The following is a 15,474-nucleotide window of genomic DNA, read 5'->3' as shown; positions in this document are numbered from 1 at the left end:
AATCATGAACAACTTGGCAACTGTGTATCTCGTGGTGATTCAGTTAAAAAAAATTAAAAGTTCCAGTTCCAGCAAACCAAAAATAATGAATAGTTACAATTTATCAAGGTTTTTTACCTAGAAATAAATGGACTATTAGAGATAACATAATTTTGATCAGTAATTAAAGAAATGTATTACTTTTTCCAGATTTAAAAGAGTTTCTTCTCTCTTTTGAGCTAATGGTGGCCTACATCAACCTGCTAGAATGTATCTTTTTATAAATAAAACTTAACCCATTGCTTTTTCTCCCCTTTTTGTTGATATTGGTTTGTTTCGCTTCGGACTTCATCAGGCAGTGCAAGGGGCTCACCCCTGGCTCTGTGCTCAAAAATCACTCTTGCCTGGACTCTGGGAACCAGATGTGGTATTGGCAGTCAATTCTGGGGAAGTCACATGTAAGGCAAGCACCTTAGCCACTGTACTATCATTTTACTCCCTCTTTGATGTGATCAAGCTATAAGAAATTGTATTACATCTCAGAGCCACTGAAGAGATAAGCAAGCCCATACTTTTCATACAGGGTCTCTGTCTAATCAGAGGGCAAAGAAGGTATCCTCTTGGTAAGGTCAGAACCTCAGGTCATTTTGAGAACTTTGAGAAGAGGAATCCAGAAATGCAGGTGTTATGGGCAAAATCGTATGACTCCCAAGTGGAGGGGGAGGGGGACGGGAATGGCATGGCTGTTGAGCCCTAGCAGATGGGTCATATCCCAGGCTGAGATTCCTTACAAAGTTTCCAGCAGAACAAATTAAAATAATTTATATAATCATCTCTGTTATTGCCAGGCTTATGAATGAAAACTAACCTTAAAATTAAACTTAATTTACAATCAGATTATTTACTGTAATTGTTTGGGAATTGGGGCTAATGGTAGAGAGAAAAGTAAGTTTCAGTTACAGAGTTTTTGTGGGCATCACACAACAACAGACTTTTGTGTTTTTTTTTTTTTTTTGGCTTTTTGGGTCACACCTGGCGATGCACAGGGGTTACTCCTGGCTCTGCACTCAGGAATTACCCCTGGCCGTGCTCAGGGGACCATATGGGATGCTGGGATTTGAACCTGGGTCGGCCGCGGCCGCGTGCAAGGCAAACGCCCTACCCACTGTGCTATCTCTCCAGCCCCAACAACAACAGACTTTTAAATCATGTTAAAACTTTTCCTTTGTGCCTGTGAACTAAAATGGAGATATCTGGCTACCATTATTTCCAAACTCACATTTCCAATTTTTTAATTACTTTGATTAAGAACTGAGCCTTTCCTTTACCTACAAATATTCAATCTGGATAATGAACTTGATATAAACTTCAAAGAGATCATCACACTGATACGTCTGGACTGAACTTCACATGATTATAGAAATGAACAATGCACAGTGAAGAATTAAATCCCATTAAAGTAATTGAGATGAATTTAACAACGAACTATTAGATGTATACTGATGAATTTAAACAGCCCACCTGAATGCAGGAGACACTGGATTATCGTAAACCATGGTTTGCAGGTGGACAAGACCATCTTATAGACATATTTACTTGAACAGTCGCTGAACCCCGGACCATGTTGGAATTAATATTAAAGGAAGGCCTGCCTAAACTAGGATAACATTGGTTTGTCCTTCCTCCCTTGCCACATGGTTTAAGTGCTCTGGAGACACTCCCATTCCTTTATCTGTGAACTCTTCTCTGTATCCTCCTTCCCAACCAGTTAATCACCTTTTTCCTAATCAGATTCTGTTATCTTGTAAGATCAGATCCTTCTAAGGACTCTGAACTTGTTAGTGTCTTTTGCAATTTACCTTAAAGCAATGTTCTTTCTGTATAGACACAGAAAGACAGGTAATATTATGCTCTTGTAACTTGGGAGTTGATTGACTCTGAATAATATTTAGTCCTGGGCATCTGCTTTCTCAACCCAGTTGTCCTTAGTTCCTAGCACCCCAAAATCAGGGTCCTGATGAGGGACGGAATGGACTCAGGGCAAGCTGTGAGCTATCCTAACATCGAAATGGGCTAGGTCAATGCACCACAATACTCAACTATAAGTTGAGGGCATGATCATAGACAATGCTGTCATCATCCAAAGGTAATGACAAGACTAGGACCCTGCTGGGGTTAGGAAGATTAACCTGGCCTGAAGACTGTAGTCTGGAATGTATAGTGAGATGTCCTCAGGAAAAAACAAACTTTATATCTCTTACTGTGCTCATACAGAATGACATTGTTAGAAATATTAGAAGTAGATTTATTATAATTCTTTAATCAGATTACTAGCTCACACCCTGACACACCCTTGTTTGGACCCCCACCCTTGAGCGGATCTCCTTAGATGAGATTTCCTTAGATGCGATTTTGTTAATCTCCTCAAGAATGGTCTTACCCTTCTTTGTTGATTTGTTAATGTTCAACCCACCTTTGTGTTACCACCCTATGTAATATGCTATATAAACTAAGACTGGGGGGCACTGAGGGGAGACAGAGGAATAAGACAGAGGAGACAGAGGAAAAAGAGAGGGGAGACAGAGGAAGAATACAGAAGAGACACACAAGAGGACACGAGAGAAGAACAGGCAAGAGACAGAAGTAGGGAGAAGAGATAGAAGCAGGGGAAGACACAGAAGTAGGGGAACACATAGAAGTGTGTGAGAGAGAAGCAGAATGGGAACATAGATTGGAATAAACTGCAACTGATACTGACCAGCCAGGCACTCGTTCCTTTTTTCGTCTGCCCATCTCCATCAGTCTCCCCGGGGTGGGGGAAATGGGGGTGGGGGAAACGGCGTGAGACTACCGAACAGGGACGGTGGGAGAGATAGAGCCCCGATGGCCCCTCTTCTTTTGTGAACACACAAAAGATTCTATTAACATTCTGTTAACCGAAAGGTTGGTGGTTCGTGCCCAACCAGGGATGCCAGTTGTGTGTTCACATTTGGAAAATGTCAGGATGTGGGGGCTGTACCACAGCTGTTCCTACCTAGAAAAGACCCTGAGCGGCTGCCCATGAACAGCTCCTCTGCTCCTGAATGGCCATGATCCCAGAGGAACACAAACAATTTCGGAACCAAGCAACTTCTGGCAGAAATCACTCTGGACTTAATTACTAAAATACCAGAAATCCAAAATCATATGCTCTTCATTATCAGCAATAGAAAACAAATTAATAAATGATGCCTTTTCAGCAGGTCTGATTGTTAGGGGAAAATTCCAAATAATAATAGTGGATTCTCTGTTGAAACATTGAATGTAATCAAAGTAAAGAGAGACTAGAGTGAAAATCATCTGCCACACAGGCAGGGTAGGGGATGGAATGGGGGGGGTATACTGGGGTTCTTGGTGGTGGAACATGTGCACTGGTGAATGGATGGGTGTTTGATCATTGTATGACTGAGACTTAAAACTGAAGCTCTGTAACTGTTCTCACAGTGATTCAATAAAAAAAATTAAAATATATATTAAATTTTCCTTAATGATTAAATCTCTGCTAATCTCTTATGTCATGGTATTTATATTTAATTAGATAGTGATTGAAGATGTCTATATACTACAATTAGAGATGATGCTAAATATAATGTAGGCCCTTTACTCTTTAGGTATAGTGATTATTCCAAAGGCCAGTTTGTTAAACTTCCATTAAGAATTAAAAATACATATCCTCTAGGAAACAATGAAAATGTTGTGAGAATATAATTTTATTGACTGAAAATAACTATGAGATCTGTAGTCTGGGAGGGTAGGCCTCTTGGTCAAGAAGATTTTTGGTACTTTCATTTCCATTATTTTTTTTCAGTGCCTATTTCTATGTATTAAACTATACTATTGATATAGCTTTTCTACTTTCAAATAGTTTCACTCTGCTCCTCCACCCACCCAGCTGCCCACACCCCGACATGTACCTTACTCTTTTTCCTTTAACAATTGAATGTTCATAACACTACTGGCCACTGTTTTTTCCCCTCCTGGCCACTTAAGAACTTATGTAAATTCATGATCCTATATTCAAGTTTCGAAAGTAAACATATAACCCTTTAGGTTCTAGGGGATTATTAGGGATTAGAGTCAAGAAACTCATAGAAACTAATGATCATTAAATCTTAGCTTATACATTTATTTCTACACCATGCCCTGACCTTAACTCATTTCTCTCTCACTGTTTCTCTCTTTTTTTTACACCTTGGAGGAATCATTCAGAAAAAAAAATCTTCATCCCATAAAACAAACTAGAATTATAAGAGCTGAGATTTGAAAAATGGGATGAGAAAGGGAAAAAGAAAGAGGACTAGAAATCAAATATGGGCAAGACATTAGCATGCTGTAAACAAAGTCTTAGTTGTATAATAATGGTATTAATGAATAAAGAATTGTCCATAAATAAATGTGCTTGGAACTACAATGTGAAATACAATTGAATATTCCTTTTCTCTCTTCTTCATCCACCTTAGGAAGTGGAAAGGGAAGGGGATGACTGGAGTATGTAGACAATGTCACAGTAGGTGAGCAGGTATTCTGATATTCACAGTATTCATAAAGTTAATGTGGTAAGGAGCAAAGAGCCTTTCATTGAAATTCATAAAGTTTAATATTATGTTCTATGACTTCCTATCTAATCCAGGTGATGTAATTTCTGTTTGATCTGTTCTACCATTGGTAAAGGGAAACAACTAGAAAACTGGGTGGATAAATACATCTTTCTCAAAAGCCTGTCCCTGAGACTTTGATAACCAGGCATTTAAAATGGAGTTTGTTGTTGTTTTTGTTGATGTTGTTGTTGATTTCAAACAACAGCATTATCTACACAATGAGGACTAACCCCCAAAACTCAGTACATTCAGTCCGCCATGTGGATTAGTCCAGACATGGAGGTATGCTGCCATCAGAACATCTGTGTAACTGGTATTTTTCTTTCCTAATTGTATATTTAAATATTCTGGTGACAGGTACAAATAAGGATTCAATTAGATAATACTATTTGCCCACTGTTTTCCTTAGTTTAAAGCCTATTTAACATAAAGGAAATAATAGAGAATACTTTTGCATGCAATTGTATTCAACCAAGTCACTAAGACATTCACATGAGCAGAACACATCCTTTGTTTAAGAATAAAGAAGATAACATCACATATTGAGCATTAAAATATTAGTAAGGACTAATACCTTATTGCTACTGAGGTAGTGACCCAACATGACTCATTATCAAAAAAATAAAAAATAAAAACATGGCTCATTATCACTATTTGCTTAGAGAACTTTGACCAAATAACTCATTTTAAAACTTTTTTTTATTAACAGGTACCACACATGTGATTATTTAATAAGCTTAGTTAAAGTGACTGAAAACTTATAATTCAAATAGTTTAAAATATACAAATAAAATCTAGTAGCAAATAGAACTAAGTCAAAACATGAAATATTTTACTTTAGTAGAAGTTTTCACCATATTCCATATAACAAAATTGCCAACTGTGCTATGACCGCTAGAATGCAAAGATTTCCTGTGCTGATTTCCTGTGCTGGACCTACCTCTAACTGATTGTGCTATTTTGTAAATTTTTACTTAAGAAAACTTTTTTTCCTTTTGCTCCTAACACCACACTTGTACATAATCAGTATTTAATAAATATTTATTAAGTATGTGACTTTCAAAATGTGCAATAACAATAGTAAATAGTAATAGTAAATAGTAAATAGTAAAAAAATAGTAAAAAAATAGCAAATAGTAAAAAAACTAGAGATGATCAAAGGCAGTTAAAGTGGGAAGGGTGGGTTTCTTTAACTCACCATCTTTGTAATTATTACATGAAGTTAGATTTTCACCCCCTCCAAGAAGTATTAAATGTGAGTTACAATGGATTTAAATATTATGAAGAATTGATCACTTTTGCAGAAGACTATTGTCATACATAATTAAAATTATAACCTGAAAATTACTCATTTCCAAAATAAATGGAACAGATCTATAAAGGGATCCAAGAATCTCTCTGTACTGCTAAATACAGGTTTACTCCAAAATATTCAGCCTTTAACACTCTTTTTTTCCCCTGTTTTTTGAGGGCCTATTCAGTAGTGTTCAGAGGCAAGTCCTAAATGGTTGTTATTTTATAGTTGTTATTCCTTGAGGTCCTATGGGTACTTTGCGGTACCAGAATTTTAACTGTGCTCCAAAGTACAAAGTAAATTCTCCATTTTGTTGAGTTTTCTCCCTCACCTCTGTGAGGTCTCTATTTCAACAGAACAGGCATCTTATTAGACATTAATAAGATATTATGGCATATTGATAGAAGGGTTTTTTTTACCCATTCTAATCCTTACCCAGGTCATTTAACCTATGTTTTCTTGAAATCTACACTGTTGTTTCAGAAGAGTTTTAATACCTGTGTCACAGATGTGGAAAACAAATCACATTGGCCACACTTCTTATATCAGCTTTACTTATACCACAGTGAATTACTTGCTAGCCAACTGTAAGGTACCAATATTCAAAATCATCTTCATTTTTACAAAATTAGAATACATTATTGAAAGGTGAAATGCTAAGATGAAATGGGCTGTTTTCATTTGTTCAATTTTGATAAAAAAAAAAAATAAAGTCCCAAACTTTTTTCCTTTTATTATAAGTCATCAACTCAGAGCTCTGAAGATAGTTCAATGGGCTGAAGCATATGCATTAGATCTGAGTTAAGTCTAGAGCACCATGTGGCACTCTAGGAACTGCCTGGAGTGGATGTGACACAAAAATCAAATTTTAAAAATGAAAAGACATTGATAGTTTCAGAGGTGCAAAAGATGATGGCTCAATGGCATAAAGCATTTGCCTTGGTGCAGTAGCTGGTGAGTCAGAACCCAGCCAACACAAGCTGAGGAGACATTGAAAACTCTGCTATTAGGTTCCAGAAGAAAGCAAAGTGGTTCAGTGACTTAAGAAGTAGCCAGGACAGCTTGAGATCCTGAGATTAATTTCTCTTGCCATGATTCTGCGATGTGATCCTAAAAACCCCAAGGTCCTCGGTTCTTGATAGGGGAAAATATTTTAATAGTGATAGATCTGCTTAGTTTAAGAAATAAATGTTGTCTTTGTATCAGTACCAGAGTTTAGTTTAATTCACTTGAAGGAAATGTGATTAAAAATATGGTTTGAAATCTTTAAAATTTGGCTTTGTGCCACAGTACTCCAAATACTTCTTAGATTACATATTGATGTTTTAAAGTAAATTTATTATGTGTTGTTTATTTACATGAATATTTTGAACACATTTTTCATATTCCATCATAAAAATACTTTACATAATTTTTGAATAATAAATGATGAACTATGATCCTCTTCATGCATAGTAAATGTTAAATGCTGCATTGTTTGCAGACAGTAAGCCATAAGTGTTATTTGAGATGTTGCAAAATCCTGACCCCTTTAAAAGCCAAACAGCACTACAGCAGGCCTTCCCTAGCAACTGTATTCATAATGGCAATCTCAGACAGTCAGTCAAACTAAATAAACCATCAAGAATTCCAAGCTAGAAATGAGTTGTTGAGGGCTCCCGTTATCATGTCGGGACTGAGGTCATGGAGGAAACCGGAATGTTATTTTCACTAGTGCTGGCCTGCCAGTTAGTGCTGGAATTAGATTTTAGTGAAGGTGAACTTCACCATTGCTGATACTGGCAGAAATGCACTCAGATTCCTTGTAAGGGCATCAAAAAGGTTTGTGGATTACACAGAGGTGAATCCACCCCCTCTATTTCTCTGTTCCTTGTCTTGAATGTCTCTTGTTGATCCAGAAAACCAGTACAATATACCAAGGTTTGTGATTCCCACGTTGTCTGCCAATGCCGGAAAATCAAACCAAAATTTCTGAGCACTGTGTCTGCATACTCAAAAGGAAGAGACTTTGATGAGCTCATTACAGTGAGGAGCTTAAAAGAATTACACCCTTCATTTTTAGAGTGTAGTTTTTATTTTTTTTTCCTTTAACAGGAAAGTTCTTAAATCATTGTTGTTTAATCATATATTTCAATCAATAAAGAGACTGAATTGGTGAAAAAGACATGCAACATAATTGTTCCAAAGTAGATGATTTTTGCTTCTCAACCTTTCTGAGAATGGTATTGGACTTAATGATGAGCGGGAGAAGGAAAATTTCTACTCTGCATTCTGAATTTTAAAAATTGCTATACACTCAGACTCTTACTTTTATTTTCTTACAACAAAAAATGACCCAATTATTCAGATTTTAAGCCAGTTGTTATATCAATGAGAGTTCGAAAGGAAGTGATAAAATTTGGGCTGGAGTGATAGCACAGCGGTAGGGCATTTGCTTTGCACGTGGCCGACCCAGGTTCAAGTCCCAGCATTCCACATGGTCCCCTGAGCACCACCAGGGGTGATTCCTGAGTGCATGAGCCAGGAGTGATCCCTGTGCATTGCTGGGTGTGACCCAAAAAGCAAAAAAATAAAAAAATAATAATAAAAGAAGTGATAAAATTTATATTTCTGTAATTGCCATTTTTTGAAATAGCAACATGAGATATAAGTTGATAGTAGACTAAATAACTTAGCTAGTGCATATCAGTTATAAACAGACTATATAGCTATTGAATAATATCCCTCACATATCCATTATTTCCATCTACTAAGGAAATAATGTAGGGATGGAATTCAAAGTCTCAGACACATCACAGACACATAAGAAAGAGCTTTGCATTTATAACTTTTCTTTATATGTACAAGGATTTCTCTTCAATAATTTTATCTATGAAGTAGCAAACAAATGCAAATAACCGTGCTTTATTCACATTGTTAGTAAAACCTGCGACACTATTATTTTTTATTTTTATTTTTTTTTTTTAGATATAAATGCTTGGACTGGACCAATAGCACAGTGGGTAGGACGTTTGCCTTGCATGAGGCCAACCTGGGTCCGATTCTTCTGTCCCTCTCAGAGAGCCTGACAAGTAACCCATGGTATATTCGATATGCCAAAAACAGTAACAAGTCTCACTATGGAGACGTTACTGTGGCCCGTTTGAGCAAATCAATGAACAACGGAATGACAGTGCAATGCTATGTTGCAGATATAAATGCTGAAAAAATTCATGCAAACTCAAATTAGTGATAATACTTTTCTGTGGCTATACTAGTGGTTGTTTCATACAAATCTCTGCAATATCTCATTAGGAATGCATTATTTATCAACATTTCAGATATTGCAAATACACTGAGTAAGATGGAGAATCTTTATTGACATATTGATGCAACAGAAAGAATTAGTACAATTAAGATACAGCTGGCATAAAAGAAATGTTTCTGAAAGATTGAAGCTGCAACTCTAATAAACAATGCTTGGTAAGTAGGAGGGTACTTTTCCAGGCGGCTGAAATGTCAGGTCAGAGGTAGAAGACTTTGTTATACCTGATTGGTTGGCAACAATAAGCCAACATCGATTTGAAGGCTTGACAAGTTATAATATTTTATATTCTTATTTTAAGACACTATATCAGAATTATTTATTGCTTTCCATCGAGCTTGGTAGAAATAACCTTTGCCCAGAATTTTGAACACTAACTGGCATTTTCATATCAGTCTAACATCAACATTTGAAATATACTTGAAACCAAATATTCTCAAGATTAGAAATAAAGCAGCCTGTTGCATCATTTCCTCAAAAAAATTATAGCCTGAGATGCAAAGGGTCTTTATAACTTATTTCTGAGTGTTATAGTAAAATACATAGAAAGGAAAACAACCCAAAGAAATAATCACTCTGAACAAGAACTGAGTGCTGAAAGGAGGTAAAGGGATATACATGATAACCTCTCAGTACCTGTATTGCAAACCATAATACTCTAAAGGAAAGACAGACAGACAGAGAGGCAGGCAGACAGAGAGAGAGTGAGACAGAGAGAGAGAGAGAGAGAGAGAGAGAGAGAGAGAGAGAGAGAGAGAGAGAGAGAGAGAGAGAGAGAGAAGAAAAGTGCTGGTCACAGAGGAACACTGGTGGAGAAGGGGTAGGGAGCAGTGAAAGGAGAAAAATGGGATATTAGTGATGGGTGATGTACACTGGTCAAGTGATGTGTAGGAGCATTGTTATGACTGAAACCCAACCATGACAGTTTGTAACAGTGTTTCTCACAATGGTTAAAAAGAAAGAAACAATAAAATATTACATGAACAATCAAAAAAAAGAAAAGAAAAGAAAGATGTGGAAGTCAAAGTAAAGTAATTGAACTTGCAAAACCTAACAAAACTAACTCCCAGATTAGATAAAAACTTTGGTGGTTACAGGAGAAAAAGGGGAAAAGTGTGAAAGATAAATTGATAAAAGGTGTTTTTAGGGCCCTGTACTCATACAGATATTTTAACCTGTACCCCTAAATTTGATAGCATTACAAACCAGTGATATAGCAATAAAAAGGAAGTACAGGTAAAATCACTGTCTCCCTGATGCACTCCATTGTCTCTCTGGGTCTACAATGGTCAGAGTGTTCGCTTCGGCAGCACATATACTAAAACTGGAATGATACAGAGAACATTAGAATGGCCCCTGCACAAGGATGACAAGCAAATTCATGAAGCGTTCCATATTTTTACAAAGAAACACCCCTTAGATCCACAGCAACCTATCAAAGGAAACCCTCTAAGCCCGAAGACAATGGTGGGATATAGTGAAAAAAAACTCAGTAAAATGAACACCTCACCAAGAATTCTCCATCAGGCTAAACTCTCACGCAAAGGTGAAGGAACGATACACTAATTTTTGGATAAACAGCAGCTCAGGAATGTCATAAACTCAAAACCATACCTAAAAGAAGGACTAAAGGGGCAATTGTAAGACAAGAAAACCCCCTACAAGTACAATAGTCAGAAAAGATAGATATTTTAATGTTAACTTCTTAGCATTTAAGATATTAATAACCTAGGTGACAGGTTTGTAGAATTGATTTTATTTTGTGTATACTATTGAAAATTCGATGTAGGGCTGCTCTCTGAATCTTACCACTAGTTTCCTCTTCACCACTGAGTAGCAATCAGTAAAATTACCTCCATAAATAATTCAGCTTGATATTACAAAAAACAAGTGAGCATTTTTGCCTGATACAGGGAGGTATCCGGTAAAGCTTGACCACAGAAGAAGGAAGAACTCCCCTTCTGTTCTAGTGTCATATGAAAAAGGTAACAGAGCATAAAGAAAAAGAGATACTCCATTATTACTTGAATGTTGGTCCATGGGGTAGAAGAAAAAGAAATAGACTGTTTCTGTATTTGAATAGTAGAATAAGCCAACACATTAACAACCACTCCATGGGCAAGTTAAAGAATTCATTTTTATATATGTGGAGCTAGCAAATGATTGGGCGAAGAATGGGGAAAAGTATTTTCAATAGCACTTATTGAAAGTACCAAGCAGTACATCTTTAATGAATTTTTTCCCTTCCCAAAAACTTTACAGTAAACAAGTATTATGTTTTTGACACATAAAAGAATATGTCATCCCATTGCTCATGGATTTGATCAAGTAATGTCTCCATCGTGAGACTTGTTGTTACTATTTTTGGCATATCAAATAAGCCACAGGTAGCTTGCCAGGCTCTGCTGTGCGGGCAAGATACTCTCGGTAGATTGCTGGGCTCTCCAAGAGGGGCAGAGGAATCAAACATGGGTCAGCTGTGTGCAAGGCGAACGCCCTACACATCGCCCTATTGCTCCAGCCCATAAAAGAATATAAACTCTAAATATGTTAAAATTAATGCCTTTATTATTGGTAATTTAATATATATTTTTGTTGTTTTAATCCTGGGGGTGGGGGGAGCACATAAGCATTGCTCAGGACTTATTGCTAGCTCTGTACTCAGGAATTACTCCTGGTGGAGATCAAGGGTCCATATGAGGTGCCATTGGTCAAACCTGGGTTGGCCACAAGCAAGGCAAGTGCCTTACTGGCTTTACTATCTCTCTAGGTCCCATTGATAATGCTTTTAAAAGGAAACAATCTATTCAGAATTGTTCCAAAATAGAAATCTATACCTGGTGAGTTTATTTCACATAGATTGCCTGCTTAACTCCTAAAAATATCTTTTATTTGTAATTTGTCTCTTAAAAATCAATCCAGGGACCTGCAAGATAGTTTAGTGACTTCATGGCCTTAGATGCTTTCAAGAAAGCATGGGGTCCTGAATTCAACCTTCAGTGAGGTAATGAGGACAATCTCACTATCTGTGACCATGAAAAGGTCCAGAAAATAAATGGGTAGTTTAAGATGTTTGCCTGGTAAATGCAAGGTTATGAGTTTAAGCCAAGTTCCTCCTGCATGCACTCAGGTGCTTCTGAAAATCCTACTTTTAGGGATTCCCAGGGATAAAGCCTCAGAAGACGGTCAAGAGGCTCCCTGGTGCCATGCATGTTTGAAGGAAATTCTGACTAATTTATGGTCTGGGACCTCCAGATTGGAAAACTTTAAATCACTCTCAATTACAATCAAGAAAGTTGTGGTTCTTAGTGGCAAAAGGAACCAAGTTCACCTGGACATCAGTGTTTGTTTCTTATGGATGACCACCTTTGGAGGGGATGGGCTTCAGTTTCCCTCCCCGCCCTGAGCAGAGCTCTCTCGGCCGAAGACCTCCAGAGCCTAGCCACAGCCATGCTTAAGGCCCCTCTCCATACATTTGGACAAGCCTCAAGCATGAAGGAACCAGCAGAGGAACCCAGGTATGTGGGGCCCAGGGCTGAGATCTCCAAGCCTGCTCAGATCGGGACTGGGCCTCTTCTGCCCAGATTTCCCATTTTCCAGTAGCTAGGTGGTCACACCCAGGGGCTGTCCCCGGCGCTGTGTAATCCCACCAATGGCCAACACTCAGAGACTATAAAACCAAGCTCCAGGAAGCATTCAGCGGCTACACAGCTAGTTCCATGGCCAGCTCCATGGCTCTTATGTCCTAGTTCTCCCTCTAGGAGAGCCTGGCAAGCTACTGAGAGTTTCCTGCCCACATGGGAGCGCCTCACAAACTCCCCACGGTGTACTCATATGTCAAAACTAGTAACAATGATGGGTCTCATTCCCCTGACCCTGAAAGAGCCTCCAATGCGGTACTATTGGAAAGGATGACTAAAGAGAGGCTTCTAAAATCTCAGGGCTAGAACAAATAGAGACGTCACTGAGACTGCTCAAGAAATTTGACCATCAATGGGATGATGATAATGATGATGACAGTTCCCACTCTTTTTATTTTTGCGCTTTTTGGGTAACATTTTTTGAGTAACCCCAGTGATGCTCAGGGGTTACTCCTGGCTTTACACTCAGGGGTTACTCCTGGCTTTACACTCAGGAATTATTCCTTGTGGTGCTTGGGGGAACATATGGGATGCCGGGGATCGAACCCTGTATTTGGTAGGGCAAACACCCTACCTTCTGTGCTCTTGCTCCAGACCTTCCAGTTCAAAATTTTTTTATCTGCTTCCTTTAAACTGAAACTCTAAACATGTATCAGCCATACTTGTTTCTCCATCAGTAATACCTGCCCCAAATGTCCATGGATTATATCATTGTGCATTAAATTTCAGAAATACATTGGATTTTAATCTTCTTAATTTATCTTCAGAAAATACATAAGCTACATGATAAGTGCTCAAATCAGTATGTAGTATATTGATTGGAAGATAAATGTTTCTCAATATATTTGATCCATCACATTGAACACCAACTATTATATTGTTTTGTAATAAATGAGCTTTTCAGAACCCAACAAAGTGAATTGAAATGTTCACACCAATTTTTCCCAAAATGGACAATACTGCCCCCTGGGGGACACTTGAAGATTGGGGTAGGGGAAATAGTAATCCAGTGTACAATTGGCAGCATGTTTCTTGCTTACTAAAGAAGGTGGATTTCTAGGTAGGCATTGAGTAGGGCTTGTTGTTTTGTGGTTTTTTTGTTTTGTTTTGTTTTGGTTTTGGTTTTTGGTTTTTTACTCCAAGAGCGATAGCACAGCGGTTGGGCTTTCGCCTTTCACGCGGCCGACCCGTGTTCTATTCCTCTGCCCCTCTCGAAGAGCCTGGCAAGCTACTGAGAGTATGAAGCCTGCACGGCAGAGCCTGGCAAGCTACCCGTGTGTATTGGATATGCCAAAAACAGTAACAATAAGTCTCTCAATGAGACACGTTACTGGTGCCCACTCGAACAAAGCGATGAGCAACGGGATGACAGTGACAGTGACTCCGAGAGTAGTATCTCACCCGCATGGTAGAGCCTTGCAAGCTACCTGTGGCATATCCAATATGCCAAAAACAATAACAACAAGTCTCACATGGAAACATTACTGGTGCCCGCTCGAGCAAATCTATGAGCAACAGGGATGACAGTATTTTTTCACTTAAAAGAAGATGGTAGTCACAAAAAAATTTGGGCACTTTTAGTCTACAATGAGTAATTTAAGAAATAAACAAAATGTGACCTTTCTTTTCTTCATTGTCTTCTTTTACGGTCAGTTTTCTGTTGCCATTCTAATTCCTCTCAATTTGCTTGAGCAACATGCTGTAAAACAGAAACAGATAACTATTGGAGTCTATTTCACATAGGCGTTTACAGGTAATACTGGAACAACTTCTCTACAAGAAAACTACATGCCTTAGTGCACAGACTAAAATTCCACTTTGGGTGGCCAGGGGATGTTTCTTCATTTGGCTGTTAGTGTTGTCAGGTGACAAAATATTTCTCTTTACTTGCTTCCAACAGATATAATATCACAAAGCTTTCCATTAAACTGTGAATTCCTTTAAGATGATAGTTTATCTAGTGGCCTAGAAGATGACTCAGTAGCTAAAAGTGCTGGCACAGTCAGTGCCAGAATAAATTCAAGCCCCAATGCCTCCCCCAAGCACACAGAGACTATTCCGACAATTCTGCTCTTTGGGATCCTTGTCAGGTAAAAAAAAAAAAAAAAAAAGATCCTGAAAGAGGACTCAGCAACTTAAAAATTATCCGAAGTACCCAGATCAACTTTGAGCATGAGCTTTATCCAACGAGGGAGGTGACACTGACAGTCTTAGAATCTGAGGATCATCAGCAAGAAGAATAAAGATAAATAAATTATCCAATAAATAACATACCATAGAATATTCTATGGTAACACATAATGTGTTCATAACTGTCTATTGGTTGAGTAGTCCTTTAGTTCTCTCCAAACTTGTGTTTCAAAACACTATCAGATATATTCTGACTTAGATTAGAGTTACTAGCAAATGTATTTAACCTGGAATAAAAATGATAATATCTGTAGTTGAGTGGAATTGTGTCACCCCTAAAAGATTCAGAATGTTAAATTTAATGAAAAAGACTAGTTTTAGATAAAGCTGATGAAATTGACACATACCAGAGTAGTGTCTTCATAACACTACTATAAATCAATAAACAGGGAGATGTCCATATGATGACAGAGGACAGAGATGGACTTA

At 37.9% G+C, this 15,474-nt stretch overlaps 1 non-coding gene across 1 annotated transcript; it reads left to right on the top strand.

Annotated features, from left to right (window-relative positions):
* Nucleotides 1-10,508: 10,508 nt before the first annotated feature.
* LOC129400442 (U6 spliceosomal RNA) lies at nucleotides 10,509-10,615 on the top strand. Its single transcript, XR_008627684.1, has one exon. It is a non-coding gene; the product is annotated as a U6 spliceosomal RNA (small nuclear RNA).
* The last annotated feature ends 4,859 nt before the right edge of the window (nucleotides 10,616-15,474 follow it).

This window comes from Sorex araneus, chromosome X (assembly GCF_027595985.1).
Source record: "Sorex araneus isolate mSorAra2 chromosome X, mSorAra2.pri, whole genome shotgun sequence".
Classification (NCBI taxonomy): Eukaryota; Metazoa; Chordata; class Mammalia; order Eulipotyphla; family Soricidae; genus Sorex; species Sorex araneus.
The sequence above is the reverse complement of the archived record's forward strand: the minus strand, read 5'-3'. Positions and strand labels throughout refer to the sequence as shown.